Below are 23,868 nucleotides of genomic sequence, written 5' to 3' on the forward strand. Positions count from 1 at the left end.
TTTTTTTTTCCTTTTTTTAAATACAGGATCCTGGAACTCGCGCTGTAGACCAGGGTGGTCTCGAACTCATAGAGATCTGCCTGCCTCTGAGGCTCGAGTACTGGGATTAAAGGTGTGTACCACCAACGCCCGGCTAAAAAGAAAACATCCCGCCCAACGTGGGGCTCGAACCCACGACCCTGGGATTAAGAGTCCCATGCTCTACCGACTGAGCTAGCCGGGCAGATGGCAGTTTGCCCAAGTACTTGGAAGGCTGAGGTAGGCGGATCTCTGTGAGTTTGAGACCAGCCTGGTCTACAGAGTGAGTACCAGAACAGCCAAGGCTACAAAGAGAAACCCTGTCACCAAAACAAAACCCTAGAACTGGACTGAGATTGGTAAGGATAGACTTTAGTGAGAAAAATATATTGCAAGATGGGTTTAGGCCTAAACTCTTCGTATTCAAGAGGCCGAGGAAGGAGATATCCTAGAGTTTGAAGCTATTCTGAATTACAGTGAGTTCCAGGACAGCTTAGAATACAGAATGAAACCTTACCTCAAAAAATATCAATTCGAGGAGAAGTTGTTGTCAACTCCTAGCTTTCTGTTGTGTAGCAATGTCTTCCTAGATTAAAGCCTTCCATCGGACAGAAGCTCACGAAGACACATGAGTGCTAAAGGGAGGTGAGACGATAGGAAGTTCTACTGGGAGGCAGTGCATCCTGTCCTATGGGGAATTCTGATCCTTAGACTCAGGAAGTAGACGACTTAACAAGTTTCAGGAAGTCCCTGAAACTGACTAGATTCACTATCCTCCTCCCTCCTCAAGCACACATAAGCAGTAAGACCTCCTGGGAGACAGAGGAGTTGAGCTGCCTGTAAGCAGCAGACATCAGCTGAGCAATCTGGAAAGGACATTCTCCAGCCTGCTGAGCAGCCTGCAGGATGTATAGTATACTCCAGGTTTCCAGCTTTTGTGAACATTATCCCTGCTGGCTTTGGTGATACAGCTGTTTGGGTGATTTCTGCTCTTGTAAGTAAATCTTCATTTTTTTTTTTTTAATAAGTAACTCTAATAAAACTCACCAGTTCACCAAGTAGGATTTGGGTGGTATTTTTGCTTTGGTTTACCATCAGTTCCCTCTCTGGGGTGTGTAGACATTTATTCATGTCACATGACACTTCCCAACAACAAGGGGTGCTTGGAATAAACATACCTGCCATCTTCTGTTGTCCTCAGTGGACCTTTCTCAGGCAGCACTAGAAGTGGGTGGAGCCCTCCCTAGGGTCGCTAATCCCATGTTGGGAACTGTTCTCTTGCTGCTTAAGAATGAGACCTCCTTGAGAAGGGGCTTCCATGTACTGTAACTCATTGTTTGGCCTACTTGAGAGTCATTTTCAGCTGATACACCAAAGATAAGCTTGGGATTATTCAGAGACATGAAAATAAACATGTCAACACAATATACTGTGGGAGCCCACAGTGACTGTATTTCCATCTTGACTTAAGGTCTGAGAGTTCAAGCTTATTCTTGCTCCTCAAGGCCGAATAACAGGATGTTTGACTTTGGGTGTGGTTACTAGATGTTTTGAGTGTTAAGGAGGTGATTATGCTTGTTTGTTCCTTGAGTTATGGTAAGAAGTCTTTTGCCCTCCCTTTTGCTTTGGGTATAAAAGGGGTATGAGAAATAAATTCGAGGTATCTATAGTATTCACTGAGAGCACTCCCAACTCTATCTTCTGTCTTGTGTCTCTTCCTTTTCTCAATCCTCACTCCCCTTTGCAGGCACATTCAACAGATGTCCCTGTCGTACACTAACAAGAGGATCAGTCTAAACCTCTATCACACAACAAAATATTCTGTAACCATTGCAGAGATACCCAAGAATATCTAACAGAATATGTTTGAGACCCTTATAATGGTTGAGTCTGATGTTACATGAAGCAGAAGCAGCAAATCTTTTCTAGGTCTTGGCCAGTCTGATCTGCCTACATGGTGGTTTCCAGAGCAGCCATGGCTATATAGCAAAATCCTGTCTCAAAACAAAACCAACAACAATAAAAACAAATAAACAAAACAAAGGCTAAAAAAGAAACTTAAAAGAAGTGTGAGGTCATTATTTTGTAGGTACCATTGTACATCAATTACATTACACAGCATGTTCCTTGTGAACAACTAATGAGTCTGCCTAATACTAACAGCATACACTTGTTGGTAGGAGATTAAACAATATTTTTTTCAGATGTGTAAGATAAAGTCTTACATATAAATTATGTTAAAAAAACAAACGCTGAGCAGATAATTTATGCTATTTTCTTAGAAAAGTGAATCACACCCAGGGTTTCAGCTGTTCAGTGGTGAGAAGAGCCAGCATTTACTGGGGATTAGGACAAACTATGGTGTTCACGAGAATAAGCCTGTTCTCCACCCAGGTATAGCCCAGAGCTGTAAGAGTGATGTCAGCCTTTGGCTGACAATGGGAGTGTTATAATGCTGGAGTCAGGTCTGAGTTCTGGGAATATGTGGACCAAAACAAGGCTTGTATAAAAAATTTGGAGATACTGGGTTTAAGAACAAGGGGGTGAGTGGGAGGGCTGAAGGAACTACATACAGATTACAGTCGAATTAAGGGTTTGTATATGGCAAATGGCACTACAGAAAAAATTGGCTCTCTAACTCAAGAAAGTAGCAGTGAGAATTTCAGTTGTTGTTGTTGTATTTTGAAGCATAGTGCAGAAGAGCACCTAAAAACTAACAATTAAATTTTAAAAATTTGGGCAGTGAGTGCCGGGCGTTGGTGGTGCACGCCTTTAATCCCAGCCCTCGGGAGGCAGAGGCAGGCAGATTTCTGTGAGTTAGAGGCCAGCCTGGTCTACAGAGAGAGTTCCAGGACAGTCTCCAAAACAATACAGAGAAACCCTGCCTCGAAAAACCAAAAAAAAAAAAAAAAAAAAAAAAAAAAATTGGGCAGTTACTTAGGCTTTATTGTAACTTGGACGTAATTTCTTTTCACCGTATGTTCTTTTTCTCTGACGTTGTTAAGGTATGGTTGTTTTGAACATTTGTTAAAAATAGGAGTATAGGGGTTCTGAGATGGCTCAGCAGTTAAGGGTGACTGTTGCTCAGTGCTAGCTTCAGAGGACTGGAGTTCAGTTTCCAACACCCTCATCAGTCAGTTCACAACTGCCTGTAACTCCAAATAGCAAGGGCAGCTGAAGGTTCATAGACAGTGGCTAGGTGAGGGCCAGACAAAGATGGAAAAGTACTGGATGTAATGGCATCTTGTCTGACCAGTTAACTTGTAGTAGTGGCCACGCACTTTGGGTGTGGTTTCGGTGCAGACATGATCCCTTTAAGGTAGAGGAGTTTCTGGCATTCTCTCTTGGATTTGGGCGAGCACTGGAAAGATAGAGACTGCATCTTCTGGACCAGGAAGGCTGCAGCGGTTATTTACTCTTATCTGTGTTAAGTTCTTCCCTAATAAAAAACCTATTTATCATTTATCTTGGATCTGGTGAACTCATTTAAACCCCCACCTTCACTGAAAGGAGGGTGATGGGGAGGGTCCTCACTAACTGGCATGACTTGGCAGGATTCTTATTAAAATTGGGCTGGGCAAGGCAAGGTTGAGGCCACCATGTCAAGAGAGAACCCAGGAAGCCTGACTGGTGTGGCCAGTGGCATTGTGGGCATTGTGCTTCTGGAACTTCTTTTCACCAGTTCCTCACTCTGGAGAAGTTCATGACCAGAGGATCATGCTGACATGACCCATGGCTCTGAAGATTCTAGATTTGGAGGTCGGGAGACAAAGTTGAGACATGGTATCATGTACCCAAGCTGGCCTAAGCTTGAAGTATAGGGAAGGATGAACTTGAACCTCTGATTCTTGACCTCTCATTGAATCTTTCATTGACAACCATAGCCAGCATTTTAGTTTTATATATTCTCCTGCAAGCTAAGACATGACATTATTTACTTATTGGGTTTTTTGTTTATTTGTTTGTTTTTGAGGGAGTGTTTCTCCGTGTTACCCTGGCAATCCCAGAGCACTCTGTAAACCAGCCTGGAGTTACACTAGAGTCAGAATGGGAAATGAAACACAAATGCTGAACTCAAAAAGAAAAAGCAAACAAAAAACCACCCCACCAAACAACAACAACCCCCTCAAAACCGAGTTTAAACAAAGCAGAATTGTACACACAACCAATTTACACTGGCGAGTCACATTGAGGTAAAATTAAAATGACATTTACAGAAGCGTTCAACCTCCAAACCGTTAAGTCTCAAACCCTGGGGCAAATGGCTGAGGTGTCTTCTTAACATATACAAGCTGACTCTGACCTGGCTGCCAGGTTCTCCCTGCATCCCTCAGTCCCTGCCTGTTACAAGGCCCTCATGACCTGCGTACTGGTCCCCTACCCTAAACTTCTCCAACCCAGTGGCTGGGCTGCCCTCCCCCACCAGCCCTTCCCTGTGTAATCCAACCATTTTGGTTACCTGTCCTTTTGGGCCTCCTGGCTTCTGCATCTGGCTCCCCTCTCTTGGTTAGTCTCTTCCTTTCCTTTTATTTCTTTTCTTTTTTCCATCCACAAACATGAACTCCTTTTCTAGGATTTAGACCTCAACTACATCAGCAGAGCAACGTCAGTGACATGGTCACCTGAAGTAACTAGGCTTGAGGGCCAGATGTTTCGGTGTTAAAAATTAAAAACAGTTTTCTGTTGTTAAAAAATCAAACTGCTGTTGGGCAGTGGTGGTGCATGCCTTTAGTCCCAGAAAGAGCCAGATCTTTGAGCTTGAGGCAAAAATTCAGACCAGAGAATAGGCTTTAGTTTCCATTAGGCGAAGGAGTGTCTTTTAGAGTCCAGGTGAGCTTTTTTGTTATTTTATTATTATTTTATTTTTTTATTGCTGGGATAGAACACCAGAAAAAAAGCCCAGAGATTTGAGTGACACATTCGGTCATGTGAAGAAGGCATGGTAGCAGGTAAGGGAGCAGAAAGTCTGAATTCGAGCACCGAGCTTGCTTTCTCCTTCTTATTCAGTTTAGAACCCCGAAGCCAGGAATGGTTCCATCCTCAATTAGGGTAATCTAGATAATCCCACACAGACATTCCTAGAAGTTTGCCAAACTGGTAGTCATTTTTAATCACGGATTTGAGGCGGGTCTGCACATACAACTTAGGCCAGTTTTGAACTGAGGGCTTCTTGATAGCTAAGAGTTACCTAGAACTCCTGATCTGCTGTCTTCACCTTCCAGGTGATGTAACTACAAGATTGTCCCAACACATTCAGCTACAAGTATTTTAATTTCATTGTAGGACATCTATAAGATTATCTAGCTACTGGCTTTCTCATAAATTTAATTTTAACATGTTGTGATAGCTGGTATTGAATGTGGTTTATTATCCCTATGAGTTTATGTCTCACACTTCCATCAATCTAGCAAGATGTTGCAAATAAGTGCTTTTATTCCAAGATTCTCTTGAAATACCCATCAGAGTCTCTGTGAAAGGCTCTGAAAGACTGCTTTGCACGCATTCTTTGGGGGGGGGGCGCTGAAAATATTTTGTTCAACATGCCCGGTAACAGGCTTCTATCCAAGAGTCAAATGATTATCTGTCCCATATAAATTAACTGGCTCTCCTCTGTCTCTGTCTTTCTGTCCCTCACTCTGGCCCGCCCGCAGGCGCCTCCCCTCAAATTTCCAGATTTCCACTACGTAACTCTGGCCAGTCTAAAATTGCTGTGTTAACCGGGGGTGGAGTAGGGTGGGAGACTCAGGGGTCTGGAGTGGGTATGGAATGGAATTCACAGAGAACTGTTTATGTCTGCCTCAGTGCTGGAATCGCAGGTTACCAAGCCACCTCAGGTTGATTTTAATTTTTTTTCTTTGAAATGTTTTATTTTAAACTGTTTTTAATTGAGCACCATTTAAACTCCCTTTGAAGTTAGTTCTTTATTTCAATTGTTAGAGATGATTAATTAAGAACAAGTTAGGTAATTTGATTAAATTCGAGCTGTTTCTCGTATTATCCTGCTCAGTATCCTACTAGGACTTAGAGAAACATGGTTACAGCTCCCGCTCTTCCTTTTTAGAAAGCCGGTAAGAACCTCTTAGTTTGTTATTTCGGCTTCTTGCTTTTAATTTTTCTTCTTGCTTTTCTTTCCTTTCCTTTCCTCCCCCCCCCAAAGCAACATATCACGGCTTCGAAAAGTACCCTTCCACCTTCTCAAGGCACCACAACTCTGTTCTGAAGATGTGATTAAAACTAGATGGACCAGACGACTGACTTTCATTCAATTTTATACAGAATTTCAGAGTCCATTTCTTTCATGTAATAAAAGTCTCTAACTTTTTTTTAGTAGAAACAATCTCTGTTTCTAAATAATTCTTTAAAAAAATCGTTGCATATTGAGTTTCTAGGTGTTGATTCATTCTATAAAGATCCAAAAAGGGCGAGACGAAATAAGAAGAGATATATAAGAATAAAAATAAGAGCCTGACACGTATAGCTGCATTGGTGGTTCAGTGGTAGAATTCTCGCCTGCCACGCGGGAGGCCCGGGTTCGATTCCCGGCCAATGCACAGTTTTAACTTTATGGATTTCTCCAAAAATAATTGTGTGTCCTAAACTTGAGTTTAACGAGCTCGAATCTTTTGAAAGATACATATCTAAAAGTCTGTCATTCAGTATGCCTTTGGTGTTTATTCCGGAAACAATTGTTAACGAGCTCCTGAACAAGCTCCTGAGCTCCAGCTGATTAATTTTCATTGGGAAGAATTCTAAGTTGGGCAGCACAATTGTTTAGGGTTGTGTTATGTTTTCAGTCCTGGCTGACAAATTAATAAGTGATTAGAAAAAGGAAACAGACATAAACAGGGAAGGGGCGTTTCTATCTTCAATAAAGATATGAAATACAGAGTACTATACCAACTAGCAGAGTGGCGCAGCGGAAGCGTGCTGGGCCCATAACCCAGAGGTCGATGGATCGAAACCATCCTCTGCTATGTATTTTGAAAAGAGGCCAGCCATTCTCTAAATAGACTTTTGAGCATCAAACGGGAGATAGAAGAATCATAAAGGTAAATGTTAATATCTTTATTTATTCAGTGCCTGGGAGAGTTTGCCATTCAGCTTCCTAGATTCGGGTTCACTTTGGCCTTAGCCTCGGCAAGGTAGGTTCTGAGGATATTCCACATCAGAAGGTTACACTTCTTCGTGTCAATCTCAAATCGCAGTCTCTTTTAATACGATGAGAAGTCGCCTAGTTTTGTTATTACATTGCAGAAAGATTGTTTCGAAAGTATAAAAGAAAACAATTACTTCTCTTGGGAATATATCCTAACAGTACTTGTGTTCTTGTAGTCGTGGCCGAGTGGTTAAGGCGATGGACTTGAAATCCATTGGGGACTCCCCGCGCAGGTTCGAATCCTGCCGACTACGCAATTGTGTTTTCTTTGCAGGTATTAAAAATCTGTCCCTTTTCTTTGGTTGAGAACAGCGTTTTACTCCAATTCATTTCATCTTCTTTGGAATTTAGCAACACGCAAGCTAGTACAAGTTTGATATTGTATACAATTTCACGTCTGAACTCCAAAACCTCTCCTGCATTCACATAACTTCCTTTTGATTGAACAAGACCTTGGGCACACGCAGCACAATACTATTCTACTCCAGAGTGTATTTGAAGTTATGAAATCAATATTTCAAACAAATTTCCAGTTTGGCTTGTCTATAGATTGTTTCGGAGGCCCTATTTCTGATTCAAAATACCAGACAATTTTCAAAACTCTTTTTTGACTAAGTTTTATTAAAACAAACAAACAAACAAAAGACAGAAAACAAAACCCCCAAAACTCTATTGCTATTTAAAACGCCCAGGCTTCCTAACGCATACAGATATTGCTGTGTATTGCTGTCGTAGAAAAAAAATAAAATTCTTTATTCTGTAAATTACAGTGCAGCAAATGTCAAGTCTGGCAAACACACAGTTCTCATTTCCCAAGGAGCAGCTACACTAGTAAATGATTCTCCAGCAATGCAGTAAACATACTAGAAATCCATACCATGAAAAACATGAAAGCAGTCTCCCTACTCTCACTGTAATATCTCCCCAGAGCAGCATCTTCCAGAGGCCCCATGGTGTAATGGTTAGCACTCTGGACTTTGAATCCAGCGATCCGAGTTCAAATCTCGGTGGGACCTCGCTTACATTTTAGCGCATTTCTCTCACAATTTGTTGTCTGTGTAACGTTCTCATCAAATTTAGACTCTCTGAAGTTAAAATATCTGAACATCAGCTCACCTAAAACCCCTCTCAGGCCGCAAAATCAGATTCCTTTCTTCTTCAACTGCCCTTTTCCCTCATATGAGATAAACCAAGATTCCTCGTATCCCCTTTGTCTCCCCTTTTTTGTTGGAAATTAGAGTTACCCTAATCAGGCAAAATTTTGTGCAGATTTGAGGACTAGGGGTGCGCCTTGTTTATCCTGAATCTGACTGAATTCCTGTGTAAATGACTAAATATTGTTTGAACTTCAGTTGATTTCATGCATGAATTTGGTTCTTACAAAACAAAACATATGAGTCATTCTTGCGTTTTCTGTCTGAGGTAAAGTTGTTACGGATGAAAATACAGTTTAAAGTTTCATTGAAACTTTGATATATTTATATATACTTCAGGTAGTTTATCTTAGACACACATTCGTGCAAGTGGCCCCATGGTGTAATGGTTAGCACTCTGGACTTTGAATCCAGCGATCCGAGTTCAAATCTCGGTGGGACCTTGTTTGTCTTTTGAGTTACTTCCGCCAGTGCTTCCTTCAACTTCTTAATACTTGGGTTTCTTTATACTCATTCTGTTCCTATGCAAAGTGTATGTGTGTTGTTGGAACTGATGTTTAAATGTTTTTGTTTTCTCCAAGTAATCTTTTCTTTGGAACCTCTTGAAAATATATTTTCGAATGCAAAAGAAATGATAGCAACAAGCTTCTCCTACATGTGAGAATTATATGGTATAGTGACTTTTAAATGTGTTCCGTCCATGTCACATCTTTCCTACCTGTGCCCCACATCCCTAGTCTCCTGAATCATTCATAATTCACCTTCAGGATGCACACACCTAGCTGCAAATGCTTCCGTTTTTAAAATTGCAGTTTCTCTTTTTTGTCGAGGCTGCTCAAAGTAAAACTGTAATGTAGTATGGACTTTGTCTTCTAAAGGTTTCGGCTTCCCAGTGTACAGTTGTATGCTTCTTAGAGTTTCTCCTGTTTTGGACACCATCCAAGCACCTATACTAACGGGCTGACATTATTTAGAAGATTAACTGTCTATTAAGGGTGCCAGTCTTTCAGTAATTATCCAACTCGAAGAACTCAGGATATAATGTCTAGCACCTGGATTTCAAGCCTCACTGGATCTGTCTGTTTTGGTGTCATTGATTTTAATTATCACCCAAAGCCGGAGTGCACCTGGTACGCATAGCTAGAAAAGCTCTCAGACATGCACTTCCTGTTCTCAGGGACAAACCGTAGCTCCTTACTCTCCCTCCTGACAAAGGAAGCCCCAGCCCCATCTCCATTTATTTTGCATTAGGTCATGTTAAACATACAGACTCTTTTTTTTTTTAATAATAACTTTAGGTATAGATGAAAAAAGCAACATATTCTCTGGTGTCCAGAGACAGGTGTGACTGTTTACTGGTCCCGGATGTCAGGACCTAGCCTGACATTCACAGCTGGGCCCTAAGGTTTGTCTTTGGACCTATGTAACTCTGCAGCACACTGACCTTTCTGATTTCGACGAAAGGAGGTAGAAATTTGATCAAGCAACAACAAAACTTTCCAATTCTTGACTAAGCAAGGATGATTAAACAGTCACCAAACACCTCTTGACAACTAATAAAGAGAGATCACAGGGTTCACAGACTTTCCTCTCCACTCTTACCTTCTAAATCAAATATATTCAGATACACAAACACCGTTTTTTAATGAAAATTTTCTTTTCTTAGTGTATCAGTTACCAAATTTTAGTGATTAGGTATCTGAACACTCTACCTGGTTGTGTCAATGTAGAATGAAGCACCTTCCTTGCATCTTTCTCCATATCACAAATTCCACACACAAATGCTACAAAAGCTCTTAACTCCACCCTGTTGATGAGTCTTCCAAGGTTTCCCCATGATATGTGTTCTTCCTATTTTCAGAGCAACAAATTCAGTTCATCTGACTGACAATGTGTTCCTGGTGATCTTTGCTTGATTTGGTTTAGTGTAGAAATAAATAACAATATGAACTGTATCAAATGGCAGTGCCAAATGACCAGTTCTCTCAGTTTCCTCTGCAGAATGAACAAAATGAAGTCCTCTCAGATATACTGACAATTCTGCGACTCAAAGTCTGTATTCTGTTGTCTGACAGTAAGAACCAATCATCATTTAGCTGAGTCCCCTAGCTCTTCACTCATATCCTACCTGGGTTCCCAGAGCTGAGTGTTACATCATATGGTAGGCATTTATTTATATTAGAATCCTACTTGGGACCAAGGAGAGATACATCATAATCCCAATGATGAAAACATTAATATGCATGGCCACATAGAAATGACAAAATCCAATTTGAGTTTTAAAACGAGAGTCATCCTTGTCTGTGGCTTTATTCAGTTACATTACACTTCTTCCCAACAATTTATTCCTTCTTTTTCTTTTATCAAACCAAGGGTGTCTATTACAGACAGCAAAGGCATTGGTTTCATTAATGACATAAGCAATGATGAAATAAAGATTGTAAACTGAAACAAGCTAATTGAGAAGCCAAATACAACTAATAGATTCCCCCCATTACCCCAAATCCAAACAATCCCATAAATCATAGAAGAAGACACAGAATACTATTTATCTTAAGTACCCTTCAGCAGGTGTGACGAGGTGGCCGAGTGGTTAAGGCGATGGACTGCTAATCCATTGTGCTCTGCACGCGTGGGTTCGAATCCCATCCTCGTCGTATGGATACTCCCACTAGTATGTGGGTTTCAAATTTTAGCAGCGGCGTGAAGAACACATGTTCACTTTTAATCTGCAATTTTTTTCTTCCAACACTGATCTTGGAACGCTTATTCCACTCACTTCTTTCTTCTCCTATATAGGTCTATTTTTGCTCAAATTCCCATTTTTGAGACTTCAAGCATGTTTGTACAAAGTTGTCTCACCTCCTTCCCGGGGCGCCCATTGTTTCCGGACTGACTTTGCCTTTTAGTAGCGGTTTCTCTCCCCTCCTCTTTCTGGGCGTGACGTTTCTTCTACTGGTAGTTTCTGATATCTTCTGACAAAAAACAAACAAAACAAAACAAGACAAAACAACCCCCCCCCAAAAAAACTTGCGAGATTCTGACCAATGGTAGTAGCCCTTTGCCTTGAATTTCCCCCGACAGAATGCACTGTAATATTTTAATTGGAGACCTTCTCACGCTTTCCAGTCCGTCTCTCTCTTCCATCTTGTTGCACTTATATCTTAATTTTAGTACACCATCCCAGAAAAACTACCACTTACCAGCAAAAGATTTCTCACCTATAATAGAAACACGGAATTGATGGGGCCCCTAATACAGATGGTCTCTGAAAAATTTCTTCTTCGTCATTTTACAGATGCGGACATTGAGATAGAGTTGTTTTAAATCCATCAACTGAAGCACGCAAGTATTTCCAACAAGTTCCAATGCAGTTACTGGACTGGTCAGGTTCCCAGGGTTTTCAGAGGCTCACAAGAACTGGGGATTGAGTAGCAATATTTTTTTTTAAATTTTGAGTTTTGTGTACAGTATATGTGGCTTGAAGACAGCTTATAAACCGGCAAGTAACAAGACATGCCATAGAAACTACAGAATGTTCCCTCTCAGCACTGATCAATGAGAATAATTGATACACAGGTATTTCATGCCAAAATACACTTTGAGAAATTCTCCTAATTGCTCCCAAATGTCAACCAATCAGAAACCAACCCATTACCTACTGATGTAATCCTGTAACTTTTGTCTTTAAAACCTAGCAGTAGACAGGGAACTTCACTCCCTCTGGTGGCTGCTGCCAGACAGGTGTCCCTGTCATGGTTGGATGAACAATCATTAAAAACTTGCTTTTGCAGTTGGTGGGGGCTGTCTTCCTGGTGGTCTCTGGAGACTTTGCGACTTGGGTACTACCGTGCTCGCGGCGCAGCCTGTATCCGAGAATGTGGCGAGGGTGTCAGGATTGATGACACAGAGACCAGTCGGTGGTGTAAAGAAAACTTTATGCGGGACCCCAAGAAGGCTCAAGATAAACTTCCCTAGAAAAACTCTCCCCAGAAAAGCTTCCGCCGCCCTTTCCTTCCCCTTGGCTGGTTATATATCCCTGACACCAGAGTCAGCAAGGGTGTGTGGGGGGGCGGCGGGAAGAGGCGGCTAGCCATTGGAAAGATCAAAGTCAGGGTGTGTCAGTGAGCGAGCCCTTATCAGGAACTTATTGCTCCGGTAAACATTTCTTAGGGCACTGAATTGTTTTTAGTAAACATGTTTTCAGTAAACATGTCTTACAACTGCCTGCTCCCAGGCTGATGGGGAAGTGGGCCTCTGGCCAAGGTCTTTTGTTCCCACAGGGCACAACAGGATTCTTAAAGCAAGAACTGAATACAGCTCCAGCAACAGTAGTACCCACTAGGAGCCAGGCTAGTATTTGAGATAGCTTGGTGGGTTCTTCCCTACTCACTGCCCTCTGCTTGAGCTAGAGATTATTTAAGCTTACCTCCCGAAGCAGTCCACTATTTAGATCAATATCAGGAAAAGGAAGGAAGGAAGGAAGGAAGGAGGGAGAAGAGAGAGAGAGAGACAGACAGAGAGACTGAATTGTAATAACATTCTTCAATTAGTGCTGCTCTGTAAATGAGAGCTAAACTCCTTGAATTTCCCTATTTTTAACTTTTATCTTACCTGAAGAATATAGATTACATGAGCCCCCGGCCCTACCAGAAAAGACACTGGGGGGAACATGGCTAGAGAGGTTCCCCAGAGCATGGGCAGAGTGGGGAGACCCTCTCTCAAGTCTCGGGATAAGCCGACACCCCAATAATTCAAGAGAGACCCTTCTTGCTGCAAGCACAGGCGGTTTATTCGGGGAACCGGTGCACTGGGGCCGAGCTCATGACCCTTGCAGTTGAGGGTTTTTAAAAGGGAAAAACTGAATTGGGGAGTTAGGCAAACATCATAAACATAACAGATGAGGAAGTTAAATGATAGCTTATGTCTTAACAGGAAGGTTATTTCAAGCAAGCATTCTCTAGGCATTTCACAGTTAAACATTGAGCAGGAATGTGGTGAGCTAGTTCCTGGAAAAGGGAGGGTTATCTTTTAGGTTTATCTTGAGGTCTCTGGTTTCTCAGGAGAGGGCAGAAGGGCAAGTCACTCTTGTGGCGGGCTAGTCACTAGGGGTCTAAAAATGTTGAGTTGGGATCTCTCAAGATCTTGCTAAATATACAGGATGGGATCAAAGGCCAAGGAAAGAAAGCAAACAAAGCAAAACACAACTAAATAAAAAAATGCAAACCTAATTCCATACATTGTCTTTCCTGTGTAGTTGGGATTTAACTTTCCTTTATGAAGGAAATTTTACACAGTACTACCTTCAAAGATAAACCAGCTGCCTCTGTGTATGCATTCATTCATTCATTCAGTCAGTCGTGTGCCTGCTTTAGACAAACACACCAAAAACTAGGGCCTGCCTGTACAGATCTAAGCCAGATTGGGCACCATTGCTGAGAGGGGCAATGGACAGAAGCCTCCCTTCCTAACCCAGAAGTTATCTCCTGTTGATAACCACTCGAGAAGAAAATAGCATTTTTCTTCAATAAGAGTCTTAGTATACAAACTGTTGTGCCAGGTTTGCGAAATTCCAGAGACTAACCCAAGGAGTCGACACTCTGATGCAAAAGCAAAAGGTTCCACTTATTGTTCAGCTGGCCAGCCGGATCTCTGGAAATGAGATGCCCACCAGCTAAAAGGAGAAGTTTTTAAAGGAGCAGACCATAAGGTTGAAGGCCATAAATTTCAGTTTCCATGGTTACTTAAGGCCATACAAAGTACAGAGTAAAGCAGTAACTATATATTTTAAGCAAGATACATTTGAGTAAGGTAAGACAGGGCATGGGCTTACAGTGTTATGGGGGCCACAGGGTCTGTCAGTTATCCCCTGGGCCTGGGGATCTTTATGACCAGCAATTAGCAAGGAATGTTAGCAGGAATAGTGGTCAGTCACCTCCCCTTCTGTGAGAGCAGGGCTCAGGCGCCAGCCATGGCATTCCTGATTTAAAGAGTTTCCTTTTCCATTAGAAGTTCCCTTTCTCTGTAGAGATGTAGAGCCCAGGTTTTTAAACTTTTATTAATTTTAATTTTTTGTTTGTTTTTGGTTTTTCGAGACAGGGCTTCTCTTTATTGTTTTGGAGGTTGTCCTGGAACTCGCTCTGTAGACCAGGCTGGCCTTGAACTCACAGAGATAATTTTAATTTTTGGTCCCTCACAAACCACACCTAATGTCAGGCCTCACCGGGTGGGTGGAAGGAATTTTGGGAAGGGAAACTGTGATCAGAATACATTGTAGGAAATAAAAAAAAAAGAAAGAAAAAATAAATCTTCCCTACCCCACCCTCTCCAAAAACAAAATAAAAAATAAAAAAGAATCCAGGCAGTGGTGGCACACACCTTTAATCCCAGTGCTCACTTGGGAGGCAGAGACAGGTGAATATCTATGTGTTTGAGGCCAGCCTGGTCTCCAGAGCTAGTTCCAGGACCAGCTCCAAAGACACAGAGAAACCCTGTCTGAAAAAGCAAAACAAACTAAATAATAAAATAAAAAATAACACAGCTGAACTTTGTGACTGTAAGTGTTCCTTTCCTGCACGTCTGACCACTCTCAGCTAGTTAGTGTGCAAGTCTAGTGTCCCAGGGGAGGAATTTCCAAAACATCTAGTGTATCCAGGTTAGGCAAAGGGGACTCCAGCCGCCTGGTTATGAAGACTCAGTGGGCCATCATCAGTACTAGGCAGAATTTCCAGTCAATACAGCAGCTCTAAGTCTGTCCTGAATGGCCCAGGTAAACTCTGTAGGCAAGTCTTACAAATCCATCAGTTCCCCATGGTGTTCTTGGTAAAACCAAAACTTTGGTTGGCACCTAAAGGAGGAAGATATCCACAACAACAACAACAACAGCATAAATAAATATTAATTTAAAAAGCAAGACAAAACAAATATAAATTACAAAGAGATGAGAAAAATAGAAAAAAAAGACAAAGAAAATAATTATTGGCCTACTGGAGGTGGCAAACACCTTTAATCCTAGCATTTGGGAGGCAGAGGTCGGTGGATCTCTGAGTTCTAAGGCCAGCCTGGTTTTGGAACTTGTATTATAGACCAGGCTGGCCTTAGAACTCACAGAGATAATGCAAGTCCCATGACAGACCGGGCTACACAGAGAAAACCAGTCTCAAAAAACAAAAACAAAACAAAACAAAAACCAAACCAGACCAAATAAAAAACTATCAAGAGTGACAACAGGACACATGAAATAAAGCGCACCCAGGGCCCTGCTTCTATGACTTGTCTATAAAGGGCACAGGAAAAGTGGTGTGGATCAAGGTGAGGGAATGTGTGTCCTTGACAAGCACATGGCTGTGTCAAAGACTTCAGTGCCTCACATCCACATGAATGGCAAGACCTTCTCTGAGTGAGGCCTCAAGGTGTGGCAAAGCCTTTTTCTGGTCCAAGTACTAGTGTTACCAAAGGACTGCCCTTTAGTTAGAACCTCTGTACTGCAGAAACTAACAACCACACCTTCCTCCCGCTGGGCGTTTATAGACCACGACTGCTGCCCTATCGAGAGTTCTTAACCAAGTAAGATAAACCTACGTACAACAAACCCACTGAACTTCTTGGTTGCTCTTGGTGCAGTGTATGACCAACCCCCATCCCAGCTTTTCTGTATGCACTTCTATTGTTTCTTCTCCCCATAGTGGATCCAGTTAGGTCAATCCCTAAAATGTGCTGGTCATTGCGATGTGCAAATATTTACTGGCTATAGAAATATGTAATGCCGCACTGCTTATAACCATAACTATTAGCAACATAATGAATAAGAGATTGGTCACACACACACACACACACACACACACACACACACACACACACACACACTTCTATCCCCAAATAGAAAACTATGAGACCATTAAAAATTTATAGTAGAGCCGGGCATTGGTGGTTCGAGGCCATCCTGGTCTACCGCGCGAGTTCCAGGACAGCCTCCAAAACAATACAGAGAAACCCTGTCTCGAAAAACCAAAAAAAAAAAAAAAAAAAAAAAAAATTATAGTAGAAAAATATATAAAGTGTGTGTTTCATAACATCATACAAATTCAATAGAAAACGTCAATGAAAAGTTGTCAGTAAATATTTTCTATTTTTCTCATTTATCTTTAAAGAACATTGTCCTTTAGTTCAGAATGTTCTCCAAATAAGTGAAAATACAACAGTGGTAAAAGATGGTAAATTGGAGAAAACTGCTACAGTTGAGTTTTGTGAAAACTGTGTTCAGATGTTTAACCCACACGTTCGTTCTTGGTTTCGTGTATTAGTGGATGAAATGAAAGTGTTACAAGGAAGGCAGCCCGCTGAGTCTTCATCATTTGTTTCAACATTCCCAGAGCACTTGCTTAAGCATGGACAAGGCCCCGAATTCGGGGTTCGATTCCCAGAACTGGCAAGAGACTAAAAGTTCAAAATTGCTAGTTCTGGATAAGGATTTGGTGGCTCTCTAGTGCCCTCAGGTGGCTGCACGGAGGTATTGGCTGGCTCTTGGGAATTAGGAGAAGGATGCCCCCGGCCCTGAAAACCTGGCAGCAGATTTACATTTCAGAAGTTATGGATGAACTTCATAGATATTCATGCGCAAGTTTCTGTGAGCTGCAGTTTCCTTTCCAACTCTCTTGGGTAAACAGTAAGGCTTGTGGTGCTGCGGATGGAAGCCAGGGCCTGTTTACCTTAAGCAGGTGTTATACCACTGAGTTACCTGTTCTCTGACTTTTTACTCAACATTTGACCTTGTTGGTCCTAAAAAGGCTCGGATGCGAGGCCCAGTACAACCTCCTGAGCCTGCCTAGAGTTTGGTGACCTGTCTCTGACCTGTAACCTCCACATGGGGGTGACTCAGCCAGACCTGATGTAAGACTGCCCCCTGCCTAGCTGCCTGCCAGCTTAGGGAAATACTATTGGCCCTTAACTCCTCACATCACCTTACCCCATCCTAAGATTCCCATCCCCTACCTCAGTCCTATATAAGTTCCTGCGTGTTGGAATAAATCGAGATCCTGCTTCGACAGATTCCCGACTCGGTGTGTGTTCTTTTTCTCCCCGGTAACTAATGGGGGGAGGGTCTGAGTCGTTGACACTCACCATCCTGCTTTTAGACAGGCTGGACCGGCCCCTTCACCCGCTCTACCTGCCGGAGGATTGATCTAATTATTTGCTTTTTACCAATAAAATACATATAAAAATAAAACTATTGGTTGTCTCTGGCCAAAGATTAACCGAAACATACTCCCAGCTAGGCAAATTGGAATTTATTGGTTTATTACAACGAAGAAGGCAAAATGTCATGGTGAATCAATCAACTCAGAAAGTATTCTTGGATAGCCTAGTCATTTTTCTATAGATAGAGCGATAAGGTGTGGCTGTGGCTATTGGTGGGAAAGAAGCCATCATCATGCAGAGTGGGTGGAGGGTGGGGTACTTAGCTATTTCTTAGTTTCCTGTTTTACTTTGGTACTGTCAGTAGGTCATGGCATGTCTGCCGTCCCGCCGTCCCTTCCCTTCCCTTCCTCACCTCCCTCCTTCCCTTCTTCCCCTCTCCACCCGCTTGCATTCACTTTCCAACCACCTCTGAAGAGCTCGGGCATGATTTTCTGAAGCCCCACCTTGAAGCAGCATGTTTATCAAAGGGTGTAAATATCTTATTTTCTGAATTTGGGACAAATTTCTAGTGATTAGTGAGCACTGAAGATTCAGGGTGTCCAAGATCGCTCTACTTGTTCAGCCTTCCCCCGGGTGGGACAGGCTTTTTCTTTCTGTATCTTTTGCTGTGTATGCATTAGAAAGGGAAGGGGATGGGAAATCCTTTGATTCAGGCACGTTTTTATATTCTTGGGTCAGAATTCCCATTTCTGCCAGGCATGATGTGGCAGGCCTGAATGCCTGATAGAGCCAGGTTGTGCTGCTTGAAATCCTCCCTGTTTTTGAGACAAAAAAGCCCACAACCTAAACCTGGGAGAGTCTGACCTCTCAAGACACTCAAAAGCTTCATTTCTTATTCTTGTCCTTCTAGAGCCCAGTTCTTTGCAGCGATTCTCAACCTGAGGGTCACGACCCCCTTGTGTGGTCAACTGCGTTTACAGGGGTGTACATCAGATATCTACATTACGATTCATAACAGTAGCAAAATTGCAGTTATGAAGTAGCAACGAAATAATTTTATGGGGGGGAATGCAACATGAAGAACTGTACAATAGGAAGGTTGAGAACCACCTTTTTTTTTTTTTTTTTACTATCACAATGTTTATCACCCCGGGCTGACTCTGGAGAGGAGGACTAAGGGGTAGTGAAAGAGGCTGGGGAATAACCACAGAGACAGAGGGAAGGAAGGATGTTGACTACGTTGTCTTCCCTAGATCGACTTTCTTCTGGATGGCTCGGGCAGAGTGGCAGATGAGTGAGCCGATGAGTCCAGCCGCTGTAAACATGCCCCCAGTGACGGCGCACACACCTGTCAGGAAGTGCGTGACCTACAGGGGCACAGAACGGCTCGGTAGGCACCCTATTCTCACAGGCCCAGAGCCTTGGCCTCTTCCACTCCCTACCCTCGCCTGTGTTTTTCTGTTAGCTTCACCATCATAGAGCACAAAGACTCCTGGCAGGCCCTGGTCACCCAGCAGCCCATTGGCAACCTTCTCGTGCCTGGTCACAGAGAACTGGCTTGTCCTCAGCACCTCCCCATCCACTTTCATGTACACTGTGGGGACCGCCTTCATAAAGAACTGGAACATCATGGAGGCTAGGGTGCAGTGACATTGGTGCGGTCCAGGCGGTTCACAATGCCTGGATAGTCCTCCCCGAAGCTCTGCAAGTCGTGAACATGCACATGGGACTGCTGGAAGCTCTTCCCAGGGGCAAAGTGGAAGTTTCCAGCCACCTTGTTGACTTCCAAGAAGCCACACACCTGGCAGCCTTCATTTTTCTGCACCTGCATCTTCTGGCTGAAGCCCTCTCGTCGACACTGCCCAGAGGTGTCTGGGTTCTTGAAGGCCCAGCCTCGACGGCGGTATGCTTCACGTACATCTTCACAACGGTTACAGCACTTGAACTCCTCTGACTCAGCACCATGGCAGCTCTCACAGCAATTGGGGTCCAGGGAATCTGGGTCAAACACTGACACCTCGACTTTCCCAAGTTCGTGACGCTCCGCCTCTGAGCTCACGGGGACGCCATCCTTGTCTAGCCGTTTCTTGAACAGTTTGTGCTCCACATCCAGCTGCTGCTCCCCAGCCACGTCCGTGGCGTCGATGCTTAAATAGGCACAAGGCACGCGTGGGAAAAGAACATCGATGTTGATCTTCAGTTTAGCTCCCCGAGACTTGTCCACGTAGCGCTCAGGATGCACCTCGGTGGTGAGATAATACCGCACCTCGGACAGGAACAGCAGGAGCATGAGAAGGCCACTGACTATGGTCACCGCGGCGCCCCCGCAGGTTTTAACCCGGATGTCCTCCAGAGTCTTGGGATAGGCATCGAACTGCTTCAGCTTCCCCAGAGCCTCCTTGGGTACCGGCCGGAGAGGGGACACCAGCCGGCCCCGAGAACCACTGTTTTAAGGCCATAAAAAAGTCTTCCTTTTCCCTTTGAAAGGAGGAAGAAAGTTTCGAAAAAAAAATACAGATATTACAACTTAATTTGTAGTATTTAGAAAGAAAAAATACAGATATTGGGGAAATGAGGGGATAATGGGGGGGCTAGGGGGGGCACGGGAGGAGGGAAGGGAAAGGGAGAGGGACCTGGAACTGACTTGTGAAACAACCTTGTTTCTAATCTAAATTTAAACTTAAAATAAATAATAAAAAAATACAGATATTGCAACTTAATTTGTAATATTTACAAAGAAAAGTAAACAACCCGCTAACCACGAAGGGATTCGAACCCTCAATCTTCTGATCCGAAGTCAGACGCCTTATCCATTAGGCCACGTGGTCACAGTACTGTAGGTGCCTCACAAGATTTAAAAAGTAAAAGGCGCTTTCGGCTGAGCTTTTGCGGTACATTACAAAAGGCAATTTGGTTCACGCCGAGGATTTCTGTGGATTATTTGGGGTCACAGGGTCGGATTCGGGAAATGATGAGACCGAATTATTTCGGTACTGCAATACATGGCTGGTTTACGGAGAGAAAAGTCGTTTGCGTATACTCACAACTGCTTCCCTGTTCACGCTCCCTTGCACTTAGCATTCACACCAAGCGTCTGCGTGGGTGTGACCCTCCGGCGTGACAAAGCTACCTTCCCACGTTCTGGTACTTCTGCTGATTTTTATTACTTGGCATTACAGCACTTTTCCAGAGACACACTTGTTCGCTTAAAAAAGAAAAAAAAAATAGTTTTATTGGAAGCCTCTGGTGTCATGGGAGGCGGTCCAAGGCCATTACTTATTTTTAAGTTAGCTTTCACTAAGAAGAGGAGTAGAAATACAAAAAAATTTTTTTGACTATTACTAGTTTTTACACTTAATTCATGAATGAAAAAAGGCATTAAAATCATTTTAGAGAAGAAACATTCATAGAGTTTATGATGCTTTCATGATCGCTACACAGTTACTGGAGTTCACAAATGGGGTCTTTTCTGCAACCTTTCTTTCCTGTCAGTAGAATAACATCTGGAAAATAGCAAGAATGAAATAGAAATGTGAGTCCCACAGTGGTTTTTCAGGTGAGCCGAGTTTACACAGACACATTCTTCACTTCTGCAAAAGCTGACTGTGGAATTGTAACCGCGCCGGGCCTTAGCACAACTGACTCCACGGTGGAAGCGCCATTCAGTCTGTAAAAGTCAGCACGGAGACAGCACCACCTGCCAACACGAAAACAAGGATCTGACCATCAAAGTCCATAGTTCTGGGAAAGTCTCTAAATGTCCTTACCTTGCTTTTTGGCACCTATAGCTCTGCTTCTGACTTGTTAACTGTAGTATGCCAACCCAGGACATTTTTTTTCTTTTTCTTTTCTTTTCTTTTTTCTTCTTTTTTTCTTGCGCTTAAAAGCCTGTCTTGAGAAGGCTTGAGACACGACATTGGGATCCTGAACACACAGTGTATTCCCTGGCTGTCTAAAAAAGACTTTCTATTGGCTTAAACTCACATATGAGCAGTCTTCTCTAGTGGAGCCCACAACAGAATGATGTTCTCTTTCTTCCAGGAGTTGGAGATTTCTTGAAAAGCTGCTCAGATGTTCAAATGGCAAGTGCAGTCTGTGCCTTCACTACCATGGGAAATGGTTGAAGTGGTGAGAATGGTTGATGGAAATCATATCCGTCTTCGAGACTTATTTCTGCAGCTACAACAAAGTTTGTGTTAACTAAATGGACTTAGTAGGTTGTATTTATGTACATGCTTATATATATATATGTCATGATATAATAATAATAAAGTGGTCAAGAATTTCATAGGGATTGACAGGATGCTTATGGGAGAAGCTAGGTGGAGAGGGAGGGGGAAATGATACAATTACATTTTTTTTTTTTTCGAGACAGGGTTTCTCTGTGGCTTTGGAGGCTGTCCTGGAACTCACTTTGTAGACCAGGCTAGCCTCGAATTCACAGAGATCCGCCTGCCTCTGCCTCCCAAGTGCTGGGATTAAAGGCGTGCGCCACCAACGCCCGGCTACAATTACATTTTAATTGAAAAAAACTGCAAAACAAATAAGCAACACCCTCCAAATTTGTGTTGGGTGTGTTGGAGAAACATTTGGGAGGGTGGTGTGTGTGTGTGTGTTTGTGTTTAAGATCTGTTTTGCTAAGTTTGTGTATGGAATGTTAAGGTAGAGATTACCAATTTAAGAGGGTCTGTCTTACATAGCTGAATATAGACAGTCCCAGACATACACATGGAAGCAATCCCATAGAACCTGTATTAGGGGTCCTGTGTTCTAACATTTCATGCCGTTTCCAGTGGTTGAATAGCTGAACTGAGTGCAGCCGCTTCTCTTTGCCGAGCCCCCTCCCTCACCTTCATATTCTTCCACACTGAGTTATTATAGTTAGAAATGTTTCTTTCTCATGTGTCCTTCTGTTTGCTCTTTTGCCCAGATTTTTTTTTTTGACTGTGCTGAAAGCACTTACTCAAGTTTCTTGTCAAAAATCCATCCCTTTTTCTGGTCTATAAATGCCAGTGTGATGGCTGCAGAAACTCCATTTATGCTGTGTATCCATCTTGGTACCCACTCATCATTTGTTCTGACTCCAGTCTCTGGGAGATAAGTTTCCAGTAACCACAACTCAGTGAATCCCACCCAAAAAACGTACAGCCGTCATGATGTATTTTTCTTATCATATGACTGTTGGTTTTGTTGTAACTTGTTTACACAGATACCCAAAGATTGTTTTGAGCTTCCTTAACCTCTTCACTTGGCAAAATGCTTGCTTGCTTGCATAGATACAGAAGGTCTTCCTGTGATTTTTCCCTTTATAAACTCTTCCCCAGACCCCTGCTTCATGGCAACCTCAAATTTAGCTCAGAGATTGTCCTTCCTGCTTAGCAGCTGGTCAATCAATCTTTTCATTATAACTGGATTCAGTCTATAGTCCTCTCCCAGGGGACACAAACTCCATAATCCTAAGGCAAAGCTACTAGACCTAAACTGCTCTATGACTGTCATAGTGATGATCCTTGGTCACACTCTGAAAAGTGAAATCCCAGAATGTGCATGTGGCTCCTGGGTAGTATTCTGTTCTACATCCCGAAGCTGACAGCATATTTAACATAGATATGACCAGTGAACCAGGGAATCAGCTCACTGTAACCACATTGACTCCTGTTCAAGTGGACTTTTATTTACTAGATAGCAATGACTGATGATGCTGTAGCTCTCAGTTGGAGACAAGAGTATCTGCTACCAAGGAGTAGAGGGCAAGAAAGCCTTCTCTGGTCTGTCATCCTTGTGACAGTCTTTTTCTGTATTGTAATCTTTGCTGTAATCTTTAAATTGTGAGTGTACACTGAGCCCCAAGTCATTGCACTGGGTGGTTAGGGGCTGCAATCAACAACTGGTTTTGTTCTCACAGCTTGAAAACTCGTCTCTTTATCATCATTAATTAATTATCTGTGTAGATCTGGCTTTCCTGGAACCCGCTCTGTCATGGGGTTGGCGTGGGAACTCAGAGATCCACCTGCCTGTGCCTCCTGAGTGCTGGGATTAAAGATGTATGCCACTACTGCCTGAGTAGTCCTTTTTTTTTTTTAAGTAAAATTTTATTTATTTATTTATTTATTTATTTATTTATTTATTTATGTCTGATGCAAGAAAACAAGGCTACTAGGTGCTTGGTGGCTCTGTCAATTTTCTCAAGGGCTGATCTTGACCTTTAGCCCCCACTGAGGAGAATTTATCCCCATCTCTCACAGCCTAATGAGAGAGAGGCCTTTGAACTTCTGTTTTCGGATGCAGTAAAGTTGTTTTTAAAAGACATAGTAAACCCTTTTGGCAGAGGCAAGGGGAGCAGTTCAAGGTCACTCAAAACGCTTATCTAGATTATAGGGTATTTAAAGTATTTTTCTTATT

The 23,868-nt window shown here is 42.7% G+C and overlaps 9 non-coding genes and 1 pseudogene across 9 annotated transcripts; 6 read left to right on the forward strand and 4 right to left on the reverse strand.

Moving 5' to 3' along the window:
- Positions 1 to 150: 150 nt before the first annotated feature.
- Positions 151 to 223, reverse strand: Trnak-cuu. Its single transcript has one exon. It is a non-coding gene; the product is annotated as a tRNA-Lys (tRNA).
- Positions 224 to 6,498: 6,275 nt separating this feature from the next.
- Positions 6,499 to 6,569, forward strand: Trnag-gcc. Its single transcript has one exon. It is a non-coding gene; the product is annotated as a tRNA-Gly (tRNA).
- A 351-nt stretch (positions 6,570 to 6,920) lies between these two features.
- Positions 6,921 to 6,992, forward strand: Trnam-cau. Its single transcript has one exon. It is a non-coding gene; the product is annotated as a tRNA-Met (tRNA).
- A 354-nt stretch (positions 6,993 to 7,346) lies between these two features.
- Trnas-uga lies at positions 7,347 to 7,428 on the forward strand. The gene has a single exon. It is a non-coding gene; the product is annotated as a tRNA-Ser (tRNA).
- Positions 7,429 to 8,118: 690 nt separating this feature from the next.
- Positions 8,119 to 8,190, forward strand: Trnaq-uug. Its single transcript has one exon. It is a non-coding gene; the product is annotated as a tRNA-Gln (tRNA).
- Positions 8,191 to 8,699: 509 nt separating this feature from the next.
- On the forward strand, positions 8,700 to 8,771 carry Trnaq-uug. Its single transcript has one exon. It is a non-coding gene; the product is annotated as a tRNA-Gln (tRNA).
- Positions 8,772 to 10,903: 2,132 nt separating this feature from the next.
- Positions 10,904 to 10,985, forward strand: Trnas-gcu. The gene has a single exon. It is a non-coding gene; the product is annotated as a tRNA-Ser (tRNA).
- Positions 10,986 to 18,701: 7,716 nt separating this feature from the next.
- LOC101828874 lies at positions 18,702 to 20,640 on the reverse strand (annotated as a pseudogene).
- Trnar-ucg lies at positions 20,222 to 20,294 on the reverse strand. The gene has a single exon. It is a non-coding gene; the product is annotated as a tRNA-Arg (tRNA).
- A 2,954-nt stretch (positions 20,641 to 23,594) lies between the features above and the next one.
- LOC121143807 lies at positions 23,595 to 23,729 on the reverse strand. Its single transcript, XR_005881131.1, has one exon.
- Between the last annotated feature and the right edge of the window lie 139 nt (positions 23,730 to 23,868).

The sequence above is a fragment of the Mesocricetus auratus genome, unplaced genomic scaffold (assembly GCF_017639785.1).
Source record: "Mesocricetus auratus isolate SY011 unplaced genomic scaffold, BCM_Maur_2.0 Super-Scaffold_100013, whole genome shotgun sequence".
Classification (NCBI taxonomy): Eukaryota; Metazoa; Chordata; class Mammalia; order Rodentia; family Cricetidae; genus Mesocricetus; species Mesocricetus auratus.